The sequence below is a fragment of the Lepidothrix coronata genome, unplaced genomic scaffold (assembly GCF_001604755.1).
Source record: "Lepidothrix coronata isolate B3197 unplaced genomic scaffold, Lepidothrix_coronata-1.0 Scaffold5, whole genome shotgun sequence".
Taxonomy (NCBI): Eukaryota; Metazoa; Chordata; class Aves; order Passeriformes; family Pipridae; genus Lepidothrix; species Lepidothrix coronata.
Genome location: NW_016690185.1, coordinates 8,881,960 through 8,895,579, shown reverse-complemented (window position 1 = coordinate 8,895,579; position 13,620 = coordinate 8,881,960). Strand labels below are relative to the sequence as shown.

The 13,620-nt window shown below is 39.0% G+C and overlaps 1 long non-coding RNA gene across 1 annotated transcript; it reads left to right on the top strand.

Annotated features, from left to right (window-relative positions):
• Nucleotides 1–485: 485 nt before the first annotated feature.
• Nucleotides 486–7,895, top strand: LOC108503566. The gene is made up of 3 exons (XR_001876861.1): nucleotides 486–632; nucleotides 7,006–7,064; nucleotides 7,793–7,895. It is a non-coding gene; the product is annotated as an uncharacterized LOC108503566 (long non-coding RNA).
• The last annotated feature ends 5,725 nt before the right edge of the window (nucleotides 7,896–13,620 follow it).

The following is a 13,620-nucleotide window of genomic DNA, read 5'->3' as shown; positions in this document are numbered from 1 at the left end:
CATGTCATCTGCAAAGACTTTACTCTTTAAAAACTTGAAGTTTCCTTTTTTTATGTAACCCTACATGTTTTTACACATTTTTACATGATTGTCTTTTGGATTTAGGCACAATGGTATAGATATTGGGTGGTTTTATTGGTTCTACAGGAATGTTGGATCTGAGCCAGTTTTGGTCCCTGTTATGGAGTGCCTGTTCCATAACAGTATTTGTGAATCAAGTCCAGTGTTGCTCAGGGCAAAGTAAAGAGCTCACCATTCTATCTAAAGTTCCCTGAGTCCTTGTTCCAGGAGGAAGTAATTAAGAATAACCAAATGCTTAGCTTTGACATCACATCCCTACACAACATTAGCCAATACACCCAGTAGTGTTTGCAGTCTCCTGCCACATCCGTGTTTCCTGTTCTTGCGTTATCGTCTCCACCAGCATGTCACAGGCACTGCTGCATTCCAGTGGATCACCGGGTCATATAGGTATCTATAGGTGACAGACTGTATTACCCTGCAAAGAGATGCGAGCATACAACTGTTCATAAAGGTTGTCTTATTGTAGTGGGTCCCACAGAGTCTGATATTATGTGATAAAACTATAATAATTCATGTAGAAGCCAGACTATCTACAACAGCTAGCGAAGGTAAGGATAGCTGAATGGAATGAAAGAGTATTTAAAGAAATGGTACAGCAAAAACAGGTATAAACATAAATAAGTCATTTGTCTTTCTAATCTTGAAACATTCATGCCCTTGTTCAGAATGAAAAAGTTGCCCAAGACAAGTAGGCTATTGTACTGAAAAATATTGGCTGCCTGATGATTTTGGAAAAAAATATGCCATGCTCACAAATACCTCCCCTGACCTGTTTATTAAAAAGAACAACAAATGACTGAGCAGTAAATATTCAGAGCCTGGGAGATTTTATCAAACAAAATGTTTCTGAAAAAAGTTGTATGATACAGCTGGCTGTGGGAAGAACTGCAAGTTCAGATCTTTCTCAGGTCAACTGATTTTGTTCATTTTCTAATTCCATGTACAGTTGCTATTTAACATTTTGCCAATCTTCTGGGAAAGTTTGTCAAACAAAGGTTTTGAACGTGACTTGCACAGATTGCTGACTGCCTTTCACAGCCTGGACATTTTATGAAGTCCTTCACGGGTGACCGTGTTTTGTTTTATTTTTAAATGTATTCCATAAAGAAAGAATTCCGAACTAAGCCACTGTGATTGCACTTAATCAACTTGCAAACAACATACAGAAAAGAATTCATTATATTACTATAGTGAATTCCTGCTATTTAAGGATAGCATCATTATGAATAGAGCTTATTGAAACCAAAACGCCTGAATTTATTTATAGATCCTATGTACAAATGAAAGGGGCAAAGTAGTTTGAAAACAGCCTATACACTTGCTGTATTATGTTGGTTTTCCTGAAAGTTAGCTGCAGTAGGAACAAGTCACTGAGGGTGAGACTTTGTGCTCCTCATTTACTCTATCTGCTGCTGTTGAAGTTTGCAGGAAATCTTCATTTACATCACAGGAAACAGAATTCTGCCAATGCTAAGGTCTTCTGAAAATATATACTTCTGAAAAATGCAGAAGACTGCAGCTGGTGTTTCATCAGCACTAGGAAGCAGTGTTTAAAATGTTAAACATTTTGCCCTTGGAACTATAGAAATGTTTTAGAAACCATTATCAGGAGTTCAAGGAGGTTGGTTTTGTACCCAGAAGAAGGACAAGTAAATAATCTCTCAGTAACGTGTTCTCACTGAGCCAGATCCTTAAAGATACTTCTCAAAAAAACCCCAATATATTAACAAAATATGTTATTAAGCTAAGATTCTTTTTATCTGTTTGGGAAGAGTAGCAGCTTACGTAAATTACAAATAGAACTTTTTCAGATGGTATTTAATCTCATGGAAGAAAGTTGAGCCAGTTAGTGGTTTCGAATATTTTATACCACTGTGGTAATTTCTGGTGCCAGCATACCACTTACATGTGTAGTGTTTCTCAGAAAGGAATGCTACAGGCACTGTATATGCTACCAAACGCTCATGGCTTACAAATCAAGGTACTGTTGCTCCACTACACTGATGTTAGTCAAGAAGAGCCCCACAGGAGTCAGTTGAGTTACACCAGCAGATGAGAAGAGTTAGATCAAAATTAGGCCTTGTTTCACAGTGTGTAGCTCATTAATCCCTTGAAAACAACTAATACCCCACTAATTCCACCTCTTTCATAATCAGGGAGTAATCAGGGCCATTTCCTGGCCCTGGCCTCAGACATATATCATGTTAATTTATTGGAAGAACTGCACAGATTGGTTTCTGACAACTTTTGTTATTATTATTACTGTTATTTACTTATGACAATCAGCACACACACACGTCACTGTCCCAAAGAGCTTACTAAAAGAGCTTTCTCCCTTGTCCATGGACTTCCAAGGGACATGAATTGAAGCCAAGCAGAGTTGCAAGACATTTTCACTTGAGGGTCATATCCTAGCATGGAATGTATTTCAAGCTGAGCTGACTAGGAATTTGGCTCACTTGCACTTTGGCTCACGATGGTGTTGCCCATCAGGTTCATGATGACAAGTGAACAGGAAATTTCACCACTGCATCATCAGAATGTTTCAGGTTGCTCCAGGTGCAGCACGGAGCCAACCTCTCTGTAAAAACCCTGAGATGTGATACACAATGAAATCACTGTCTCTTGCTCTCCAAACAGCATGCTTGAATAGGCTGTGGTGAAACCTCCCCAGGGACACAACGGAAGCCCGATCACTTCAGTCATTTAGAGCTGGATAGTAGGAAACACTTATGAATGTACTGTAGGGAGCAATTCTTCTTGGCAGGGTCTATGTTAAGTGATGTAAGAGATGGCTATTCAGCTCTTATTTCTATGCCTTTGAGGATATAGTGTTGCTATTTGCCTTTTTAAGCAGAGGCCTGAGATGGACAAGGAATGATACAAAAGAGGAGATAATCAAATAGCTGATTTCCTTGCATTCTTTCTCTGTAATCAAGGAATGTTCAAAAGTGAGATGCTGGGCTAGAGGCAAACACTGATAGAGTTACAAGGAGCTAAGAAGTGCTTATCGGTGTCCCTTTAGGTCTGCTTTTCCCATTGCTATCTTAATATTTTCTGTTACACCACCAGGCATAGATGCTTTCCTTGAATACTACTGGAAGGTTGCAGATCCATGTCCAAGATTTTTATGTGCTGTGACATCTACAAGAAACTGGCAGATAATCATAGCTTTGTAAGCTAAAAATGGGAATAATGCAATAAAAAAACCTGGAAACAAAATATTTACTACTAATGAGATGGTGTTCAATGATATACAAGTGCTGTAATCATGTTCATGCTAGTTCTTGCTAATCTTCTATCAGTCTCTTTTAAGACTTTTTTTTTTCCTCTTCAACAAGTTTTTCATTAAGTAGATGGAAGTCTGCCAGAATCAGTTTCCATTCACATTATTGTAAATCACGGTTGAAACCTGTCGTATTATTCCTTTTCTCCACATACAACTTAGATGAGCTTTTAGGCTGTTGCCTCAGGGTTCAATACATCTTGATACCTTTTGAAAGATCATTTGAAAAGAGAAAGAACAGTTCTGAGGCTTTTTTCTTTTTCTTTCTTTCTTTCTTTCTTTTTTTCTTTCTTTCTTTTTTTCTTTCTTTCTCTCTTTCTTTCTTTCTCTCTCTTCCCTCCTTTCTCTCTTTCTTTCTCTCTCTTTTTCTTTCTCTCTCTTTCTTTCTTTCCTCCTTTCCTTCCTTCCTTCCTTCTTTCTTTCCTCCTTTCCTTCCTTCTTTCCTTCTTTCTTTCCTTCTTTCCTTCTTTCTTTCCTTCTTTCCTTCCTTCTTTCCTTCTTTCTTTCCTTCCTTCTTTTCTTCTTTCCTTCCTGAGCTAGCAATGTAATTTGGAACAATTCCCAGCACTCCAGAAATGTTGTGGCAAAAATCTGAAATACCCACAGTTCACAGTTGCTACAATGGCATATCTACTCCTGCCATTTGTTGTTCTCTCACCTGCAAGCCTGTTCACATGTTAAAATCCTCTCATGTCAAGAATCATGCACACCGTTAGGTTTTATAAAGGCATGAAATACGAGATGCAAGTAATAGCAATGTCCTTTATATAACAGCATTTGCACAGGATTTTCTTGTTGCCTGAGGTGGAGTTCAAGTATTTTCTTTTGTATCCCCACCTTTAGGAAAAAAATTATTTGGTTGACTCAGAACCTGAAGTTAGTGCTGTTCAAGTATCCCAACTATCATTTTAAAGTGTCTCAGTGTTTTGATAGCTGGGCAACCTTTCAACAAAGTTGTGTTATATTAAAAAAATTCGTGAGTATGGTCAGTGGACTGCTAGGCTATTCAGTAAATTATGAAGACAGATGTACTATGGACATTCCTAAGCAATTGCATAATAGATACAGTAGATGACACACAACCCCTAACTGAAACTGGCTCCCAATCCTAATTAGGTTGCAAGTGATTAATTCCAAATTTCCAATTCAACGTGTCATAAACCCACCAAATAATTGCTATAGATGGCAATTTCTGCTCTGCAACTGCTGAAGCTGCAGTCACTGAACTTAGAACAATGATGTTCTCTAGCAGTCCAACTGGGCTTACAAAGGTGAAGTACCTGCATGTGCAGGTGCTCAGGATTCAGCCTGGCACTAAGTTGTACCATTTATCAGGCAACGTGCTAACAGGGTGCCCCAGAGTATTTTGTTCCTAAGAAATTATTTCTTCCTCTTTCCTTTCTGCTCTCTTCAAATCATCCTACTTAGCCCAGCTTCACTATACACTTCAAAACAGTTGCTACAAATCTTTCTTGCAACAGGGCAACAAGACTTTGCCACTGTCAGAGCCGTGGAAAAACAGGATGTAAGATGGTGCTGAAGACCAAGTCAGTTTCTGCTGAGACAACACTGACTATTTCTGCCTTCACTTCTAGCATCCCCTGGAAGCTGTACTTATCTTGCTCCTCCTCATCTCTTCCTGCAGCTCTGTTGTATCTCTGACCACATGTGGAATAATCAGACCCCTGGCTCAAACCCTCATGCTTAGGGAAGCAGATATCAATTTTGCCTATGGGGCAGGTATGTTCAGAACAGATTCCTGTTACCTAGTCACGAGCTTCAAGTCCTAGCTCAAAAAGTATGATGCATCTCAGTTCTTTCTGCATCTTTCTCAGCTGGTCACACTGTCCCTTATTTCATCATCCTTACGTGAGCCTAATATTGCTTGAGATGGGAGATCACACACTGAGTATATGCATTCCTTTGAACAATTATTTAAAGTGGGCTTCCACCATTATTTTGTGCATATAGTCTGGGGCCAAAAGACGTATCTCATCTTAGTGTTTAGGAGATGCTAGATAAAGAGAAGTTGAAAGAAGCGTGCTGTGTTGAGCGCTGTAATTGCTGACACATTCCTGTGGTATACTTGATCATTAGAACAGCTCACTTAAAACAATATTTTCTTTATAGAAAGGAAGTTGGTAATCGAGTTGTTATGCTTCTCTGCTTTGCATTTTCAGTTTAAAATTCAGCTGGTATTCAGTGTACAGTTATTGGTTACCAGAGCATCCTGATTCAAATTTTCATTACCCAATTGCAAGCTGATTTGTTGAATGCTGCGTAAACACTTGATCGCTGCAGATTTTCATGTACATGCCCTTTGGATTTTAGTCATGAGTGTGGGCCATTTGAAAATGCTATAATCTCTGACTACACTGTGATTAAAATGGCTGTGACACAGATTTGAATTTGGTCAAGTCTATCCCCAAACCACAGTGACCAAAATGAACTGGTTGTAGAAACCATTCAAGGAAATATATCATGTAAAGTATAAATCTAGATCTGAAGTATATGAGCCTAAATGGAGTCTTGCCCCCACCCATTTTACTGTCTGGGGATGAGCTAAATATATAATATTGATGAGTTTTAAGTATTTGTGGCTGGAGTACAAAGTGATATAGGGAAACAGTAGTCCTACACAAGCCCTGCTTTTTCCCTCTAAGCTGATAAGCCAAGTTGTTCCCACTATGGTCTTGTCACTCCCCATCACTCAGGGCCATTCTTCTGGCCCAGAGATTCTCAGTCTCTGCTGTGAAATGGCCTCATCTGCCTCATCTCACTGTTGCCCTCACCGCACAACAGCATGTGAGCCCCATCTGAATCCCAGACTCACCGCACAACAGCATGTGAGCCCCATCTGAATCCCAGACTCACTGCACAACAGCATGTGAGTCCCATCTGAATCCCAGACTCTTCTCCCTGAGCTATTCTTCCTGTTCAGACTACCCTTGCCTATACCATACTTCCTCAATTTTTCTGGACAATTTGGAAACCAGTAGAACACATTAAAAGGGGTTTATGTGATGGAAATGAAATGAAGAGAAAGAGGAAAAGATCATCTATCTTCCGTGGAACACTGTCTTTCTAGTAGAAAAGTCTCTTCTCAAAAAACTCTAAAGTTAGTTACCATCTACCATGAAACCTCTATGAAATAGATTCCGTGCCAAGAACCTACAGAGTATGGACTTCATTGTGTTGAGACTCATTTGATTTCTCTTCAGATAAGGTGTCTTGTCCACATTGGCCAGCTCTGCTCCTTTGGAGGGAGGGATATCTGCACCTGAGGAAAGTAATTCAATGCACTTATCTGAAACATCTGCTTTAACATGGGGTTACCTGTGCCTCTAGAAGTTGTATAGACAATTAACTTAGGCAAGGTGCTAACATTTTATGTCTCGTGTTAGGTCAGCTGAATCCTGCATCAAAAGAGTAATTACAGTAGCTCTTGCCGGGTGTGTGGGAGAGGAGAGGGTTGTGTTTCTAAGCAGGAATTTACAAAACTATTTACTATGAGATTATTATTTTTTGATACACACACATTAAAAAGTTAGGAGGTCACCAAGAATGAAGTCCTACTGAGTGAGTTAAACCTGTGGTACTTCACTTAGTAAAAGTCACTGTCTTCTTTACTACAGAAATGGAAAATGGATACCACAAAATGCTGCTGGAAAATCCCAAAATAATTAATGCAGATGTAAGTTGCCTGGGCATGTCAGTTAAAACTTTAAATTGTACATACTTGATTTAAAAGATAAGTTAAATCTCATAAAACTATTAAGGTCCATCGGGGCCCCTGGTGGTCTAGTGGTTAGGGTGCAGCACTTTCACCGCTGCGACCTGGGTTTGATTCCCAGCCCCCCGGGCAGATGGAGCTCGTCAGCCTTGTAAGGCAATCCATCTAAGAGAAGGTCACTCTAAACAAACCTACGTCCTGAGACCCTCACTGCCACTGTCCAAGCTTGCTCGGCCCTGGCAGATGAACCTCAGGATTAAAGGGTGGGCTCAGTTCAGCGCACGCTGTGTCTCACCTAAAAAATCCACTGTGCAGGCTCGAAGGGTTAATGACCTTTCCCAAATCTTCGCTCGAGAAGACTGGCCATACCTACCTACCTAACTAAGGTCCATCAAAAGAGATGTGTATTCACAAAAAGTCATCTAGCCTGTGAACTAGAATTTTTCTCAGCAGCGACTCCCTGTGCTCCCTGACATTTGTGAATGAAATACATATCCCTCCCATGAAATATTAAGTTCACGCTATACTCAGATTCTTTTGTGAGGTCTGTACTCTTTAGATATTTCTTGAGAACACTTTGTAAGCAGTATTCATAGTCCCAGTCTGAGATCTAATGGGATACAATTTTTCCATGAATTAACACAGAAATAATAGCTAAGTCTGGACTGACCACCTAACTTCCTTTGCAGGTCAACAGAAAAAAAAATTCCCAGGGAGAGTCATCGTGTCTGGAAAAAGACATAAAAAACTGGCAAACCCTTTCTACAAAGGATATGAGGGTACCTATTTAGGTGAATAAAATTTTGATTAGTCTAATGTCAAACAAGGTGAATAAAACACTCCTCAGGTTAGTAGAACATAACACTTGCAAAGCAAACATCTAATCAGGCAGCTGGAAGTTGTGCAGGAGTACCATGTCTGACTCTTTACTTCAAGTTTTAACATGTGAAATTATTTCTAAGGTTTCTAATTAAAAGAGGATTAAAAATTTTGGCTGATATTTGTAGATCTTACCATACCTGGATAGGCTGGATAAATGGGCTGACTCCAACGGTACAATGTTTAACAAGGCCAAGTGCTGGGTCCTGCACTTTGGCCACAACAACCCCATGCAGCACTACAGGCTGGGCACAGAGTCTGGAGAGTGACAAGGCAGAAAGGAATCTGGGGGTTCTAATCAAAGGGAAGCTGAACATGAGCCAGGTGAACATGCCCAAGGTGGCCAAGAAGGCCAATGGCATCCTGGCCTGTATTAGGAACAGTGTGGCCGGCAGGACCAGGGCAGTGATTCTGCCTCTGTACTTGGCACCAGTTAGGCCACACCTTGAGTACTGTGTCCAGTTCTGGGCCCTTCAGTTTAGGAAGGACACTGAGGTGCTGGAGAGTGTCCAATGAAGAGCAACAAGGCTGGTGAAGGGACTTGAGCACAGGTCCTATGAGGAGAGGCTGAGGGAGATGGGGCTGTTTAGCCTGGAGAAGAGGAGGCTCAGGGGAGACCTCATCGCTCTCTACAACTACCTGAAAGAAGATTGGAGCAAGGTGGGAGTCAGTCTCTTCTCCCAGTCAACCAGCAGTAGGACAAGAAGGTACAGTCTTAAGCTGTGCCAGGGGATGTTTAAGTTAGACATTAGAAAGAAATTCTTTACAGAGAGAGTGATCAGACTTTGGAATGGACTGCCCAGGAAGGTGCTGGAGTCACTGTCCCTGGAGGTATTTAGGAGACTGGACGTGGCACTTAGTGCTATAGTCTAGTTGACAGGGTGGTGTTGGGTCATGGGTTGGACTCGATGATCTCAGAGGTCTTTTCCAACCTGGTTGATTCTGTGATATTGCCCTACTTCCATAAACATACACTCCTGCTTGCCTCACCTTTTGTTGTTTGAGATCTATTTTTAGTCCAATTGTTCTTAGAAATTCTTGACACTGTGGAACATTACACTGCACTGTCAGCTCAGGAAGACTGACAGTGAATGATCTTCAACATGGATTTGTTGAAGCTCCAGTTTTCTTTTATACACTGTTATAAAACTATTTGACTGGTTTTCAAGCCAGGCTTCAAAAAAGTGATCCAGTAACAGAACCGCTTAAGATTTAATTGTTAAATGGAGCAATTATTGCATAGTGTGAATGTCTCAAATTCAGCCCCCCAGTGCTTTTTGAGCTTGAAATTCATTGCACCAACAAATGGCCTCACAATTTAATGTAAGCAAAACCTTTTACTAGCGTAAATTTTTCTGTAGTCACCATGAGGAAAAGAAAAAGGGAAGTATGGGGTTGATTCTCCCTCTGCTATGTCTCATATTTTGTTTATCCTGTAGTGCATTATTTGTTTTAGCTTGGTAGTTCTTTTTCAAATGTCTTCACAAGACTAGAGTGCTACAATTTTAAGCCTCACAGGGAAATTTTAGCAAGTTATGAATAACCAGGGAATGGGATTTCAATGTAATTCAGGAATGAGAACTAAGCAAAGAAGAATATTCAACCTTTTCATGGAAGGATTGAGTATTCTTTTCAAAGTCATATATCAAAAAGCCACATACAATGGAAACATTCTCTCTCCCTAGAACATAAAAGAAGAGGGAACTGCCTGTTATGTGTTCTGAAATGATCCCTTTTCATTACAACTTCAGAATTTTTTCTCTCTGGGGATCTCTGACTTCAAACCATGAAGAAAGGGAGAAACGACATCATACTATTTCCATTAAAAGCAGCCATGCGTAACCTGTATTTTTTCCTTTACTCTTTTTTCCCCATTTCACAATAATATTTGCATTCCAAAAAACTTAGTCTCTCTTTTTTGATGCACTGAGGTTAAGCAAATGAGCTTGCTGCTGACAGTGTTGTTCATACCACTTGTGTGCTCCTTGTTTTAAGCCAGCAGCAGAGAAACTGCTATGTCTGTGTGAAATACATTAGAAAACAAAACATTCCATCTTTCTTCATTTGGCCTGATCCTTCTTGTTTATCATAATTAAGTTATAAGAAAATCATCTTACACAATAGGAATACAAAAGTCTCTCAGTCTTGTAAATGAATAAGCTAGAATTGACCTGATTTTTTTTAAATGGGTCCCTGTACAGTATATTCAGAAAACTCTTCTATATGAACAATCAGAAAAGAAATAAGAAAAAATGATTCAGAAACAATAGAAGAAATCTGGAGAAAAGGGATTAAGTATGATAATGCAAAGATTTCACCTGACTTTTAATACAGTAAAGAAATACAAAATTAACAAAGAGCAGTCAGTATAACACAAGAAATATAAAAGAAAAAGCAACATGGTCTCAGAGAAGAATTTTCATAGGTTCAATAAGACTGGAGCAAAAAACAAACTTTGGATTTCTCAATATCAGAAATATAAAATTACTGTAGGAAAGTTTAGAGAAGAGACAAACAAACAATGTGAGACATAGACTAACAAATGAAAGAGAAAACAGCACATATCATTCACATACTGTTCTTTAGATGTTCAAAGCAGTGTACAGATGTATTGGCCTCATAAGCCACCAGCGTGCCTGTAGCAAATGTGGATAGAGCCTTCCCAAATCTTCGTTCGCGAAGCCTAGCCATGATGAATATCTGTTTGAGGCAAACAGATTCCCTTTTTACAAATCAAAAATATAAAACGTCTAGAGATCCTATAATAGGATGAAACCACTTGAGTCTCATTCTTATGTTTATCCCCTCAGATGACAGTAGAACACTAATCAAAAGACCATACAATATAACGCACATTTTCTGTTTTCTACAGTCGAATCACAGAGGCCATTCTTTATGAATTTCTGAAATGTCAGCTATCAGAAAAAAAAAAAAAGAAGATAATGGTATATTAAAAACTTAGAAAAAAATTATATTAAGGATCACACATTTTGTAAATAAAAGGTAATGGGAAAACATTCAGGTAGATTTTTCTGGAGGCCTGAAATGGTTTCTTAAAGCATATTTTACCAATCGTGCTGTGCTTACTTAAACCTACACTCTTCCAGCTCTATGCATCTTGATAAGATGTTGCTAATAGAATCTAAAGTAATTCATGGATTACAGACAAAATTAGCAAGTGTATTTAACATTTGCATGTTGATGCAAATGTATGATATTCGATGTAATTTGCTGAAAGCTTCAAATTACTGACCTTTGCAACATATATATGGCAAATGCATTTATGCAGCCACACAGAATTAGCACAACTACATGAAAGAGATGTGCATATGTAGCTGGAGTTGCTAGTGAATATAAGGAAAAATTGTTTTCAGTTCATTAGAAAAAGTAATCTTCTCAGAGAGTGAAGACTGTAAATCTTGCTATGGGGGTTGAAATTAAAAGGCACACTACAGATGTTCATTGTTACTATCAGTATAAAGAAAATGGTACTTACAATACAATATGTTTGAATAGGATACAAGATTCCTGTTGTCTCATGCTGTTTGCCAGAATAACAACACAGTATAACAACACAAATTTTGTATTGTCTTTTCCGGATTTTAGAATAACATTGGATACTGAAAACACCTCTCTTTCTTCCAAAGACTAAGGCATGAGTATATTTCTTTCTTTGTCATTGATTCATTATTGCATCTATACTGGTTTTCAAAATGTTTTCAAAAATGTTTGCTGAATAGCTATGGGAAGTGATCTGAATGACCAGTGTGCTCCAAGTGATGTTATATTCCTCCTTTGTTTTATGAAAACTGTGTTCTATATTATTCCCAGCCTTTAAGTGGTTTATGTTCTTTTCCCACTGCAAATCATCTGCAAAATTGATTAATATGCTTTCTTTCAATCATTCCTGAAACTATTGCACACAGAAAACCCCCAGAAGGCACCTTCTCTCAATTAGCACTGGGATTTTTTTGAAGGCATTTCTCTGCATTCCCATACTGCAGATTATGACATCAAACAATTGAGATTAGGATCAGAGTCTGAACAAGCAGAAAGGACATATGTTCTTAGGGGGAAAGGTCTCACACATGGAGATGTTTTCAGTAAATGGCAGATTATAAAAGCGCAGCAAAAGCCCAGGCTTTAAACTGGCTTATTTTACATGCTCTTCATTCCTCTGACACTTTTAAAGCAACATTTGGTCCTCATGAACACAGAAACCTGATAGCATGTGACCTAGTCAGCCCTGGCAAAAGTCTGGAGTAGGCATCTCTTACTCATATGGAAGCTTTTGCTGGAACCCCATGAAGTGTGTTGCCAGCTTTCACCACGTTTTCCTGAGGAACCGAGGTGACTTACTCTCAATTCAGATCTCAGACAGCTCTAAGATGGCCAAGGGGAGCCCTTTATTTTGGTTTATTTCCTTTCTTTCTGTCTCCAGAGGAAGAACAAAATAGGCATGGGCAGAGAGGCAGATTACAGAAAGCTTTCCTGAGGGAAGGTAATTCTGGCCATCATGCTTCTGTCCATTCAAGTTGTCTTATCTTCTTGCATGAGTAAGGATGGGAGGAGGAGAGACGTTTGGTCGTGCCACCTAGCCACAGGTATCTCCTTCCCAGGCCTGGAAAGAAAGCAAGGAGGTGCATAAAGGCTGGATTCCCCCAAATTCTGACTGCATGGTGAATTTTGATCCTTTGGATGTCTGCTAAGGCAGAGAAGTCAGAGATTTGTTGTTGTTCTGGAGTTCCTGCTGTTTGAAGACCCCCATATTTTCTTAGGTATAGAACACTGAGAGAAGAAAAAAAGTGATCCCAGTTCCTGTCACTACGGGGTTCTTATCTTTTCTGTGCGGTTTTGCATAGTGCCATAGTCAAAGATAGGCTTTAAGGCAGTGGCCAAGGTCCTCATATCCAAAGTCAGACACCAATCGTTTATTTTTTAATAAAAAAGTGAACACTATTAGTCATGATTAATAAGTAATGAGATCTAATTTCTAGTCCTATAGATAATTTTCACATTATATGATTTTTAAATTGATGGCAACATAAACGCATGTTTGATGTAGACAAGAGAGTACATTAGTTTGATCGAGTAACACAAATTAGTTAGAAAGTTGGCCTCAGTGTTTACATATCCAAAATATCTATTTAGTCCAGATACCTTGATTTCGGGGGCCCACATGCCTTCTTATTAGCTACTTAAATTAGGCGTAAAATTATTGAAACATAAGCATGATGATATTAGAAATTAGGCCCATATTTTGAGAGCTAGTTATAGCAAACAAGGTTTTTTATAAATGAAAAATGTTAAAATTTTGGGACCCCTTTGGTTTTCCAAAGCAGTACCTCCTGGGAGTTTTCCTCAGTGATGGACCTTTGTCTAATAAAAAAAATGCTGTCAGGTGCATTTGAGCATTCATTATTTCCATGGTCAATAACACAAGAGCTGCATGGCAAAAGAAGCAGCAAAGCAGTTTAACTCACTCATATCATTAGGAAAGAGCTGTTTGTCTAGTCCCGGTACATTAAAATGTACATGCTATTGTTTAAAATTGTAGCTATCCCTGACTGGAACCATCCAGGAAAATGGAGTGAGAAGTGTATTTTAACTTTTTCTTATCACTTGGAGGATTTTCTCC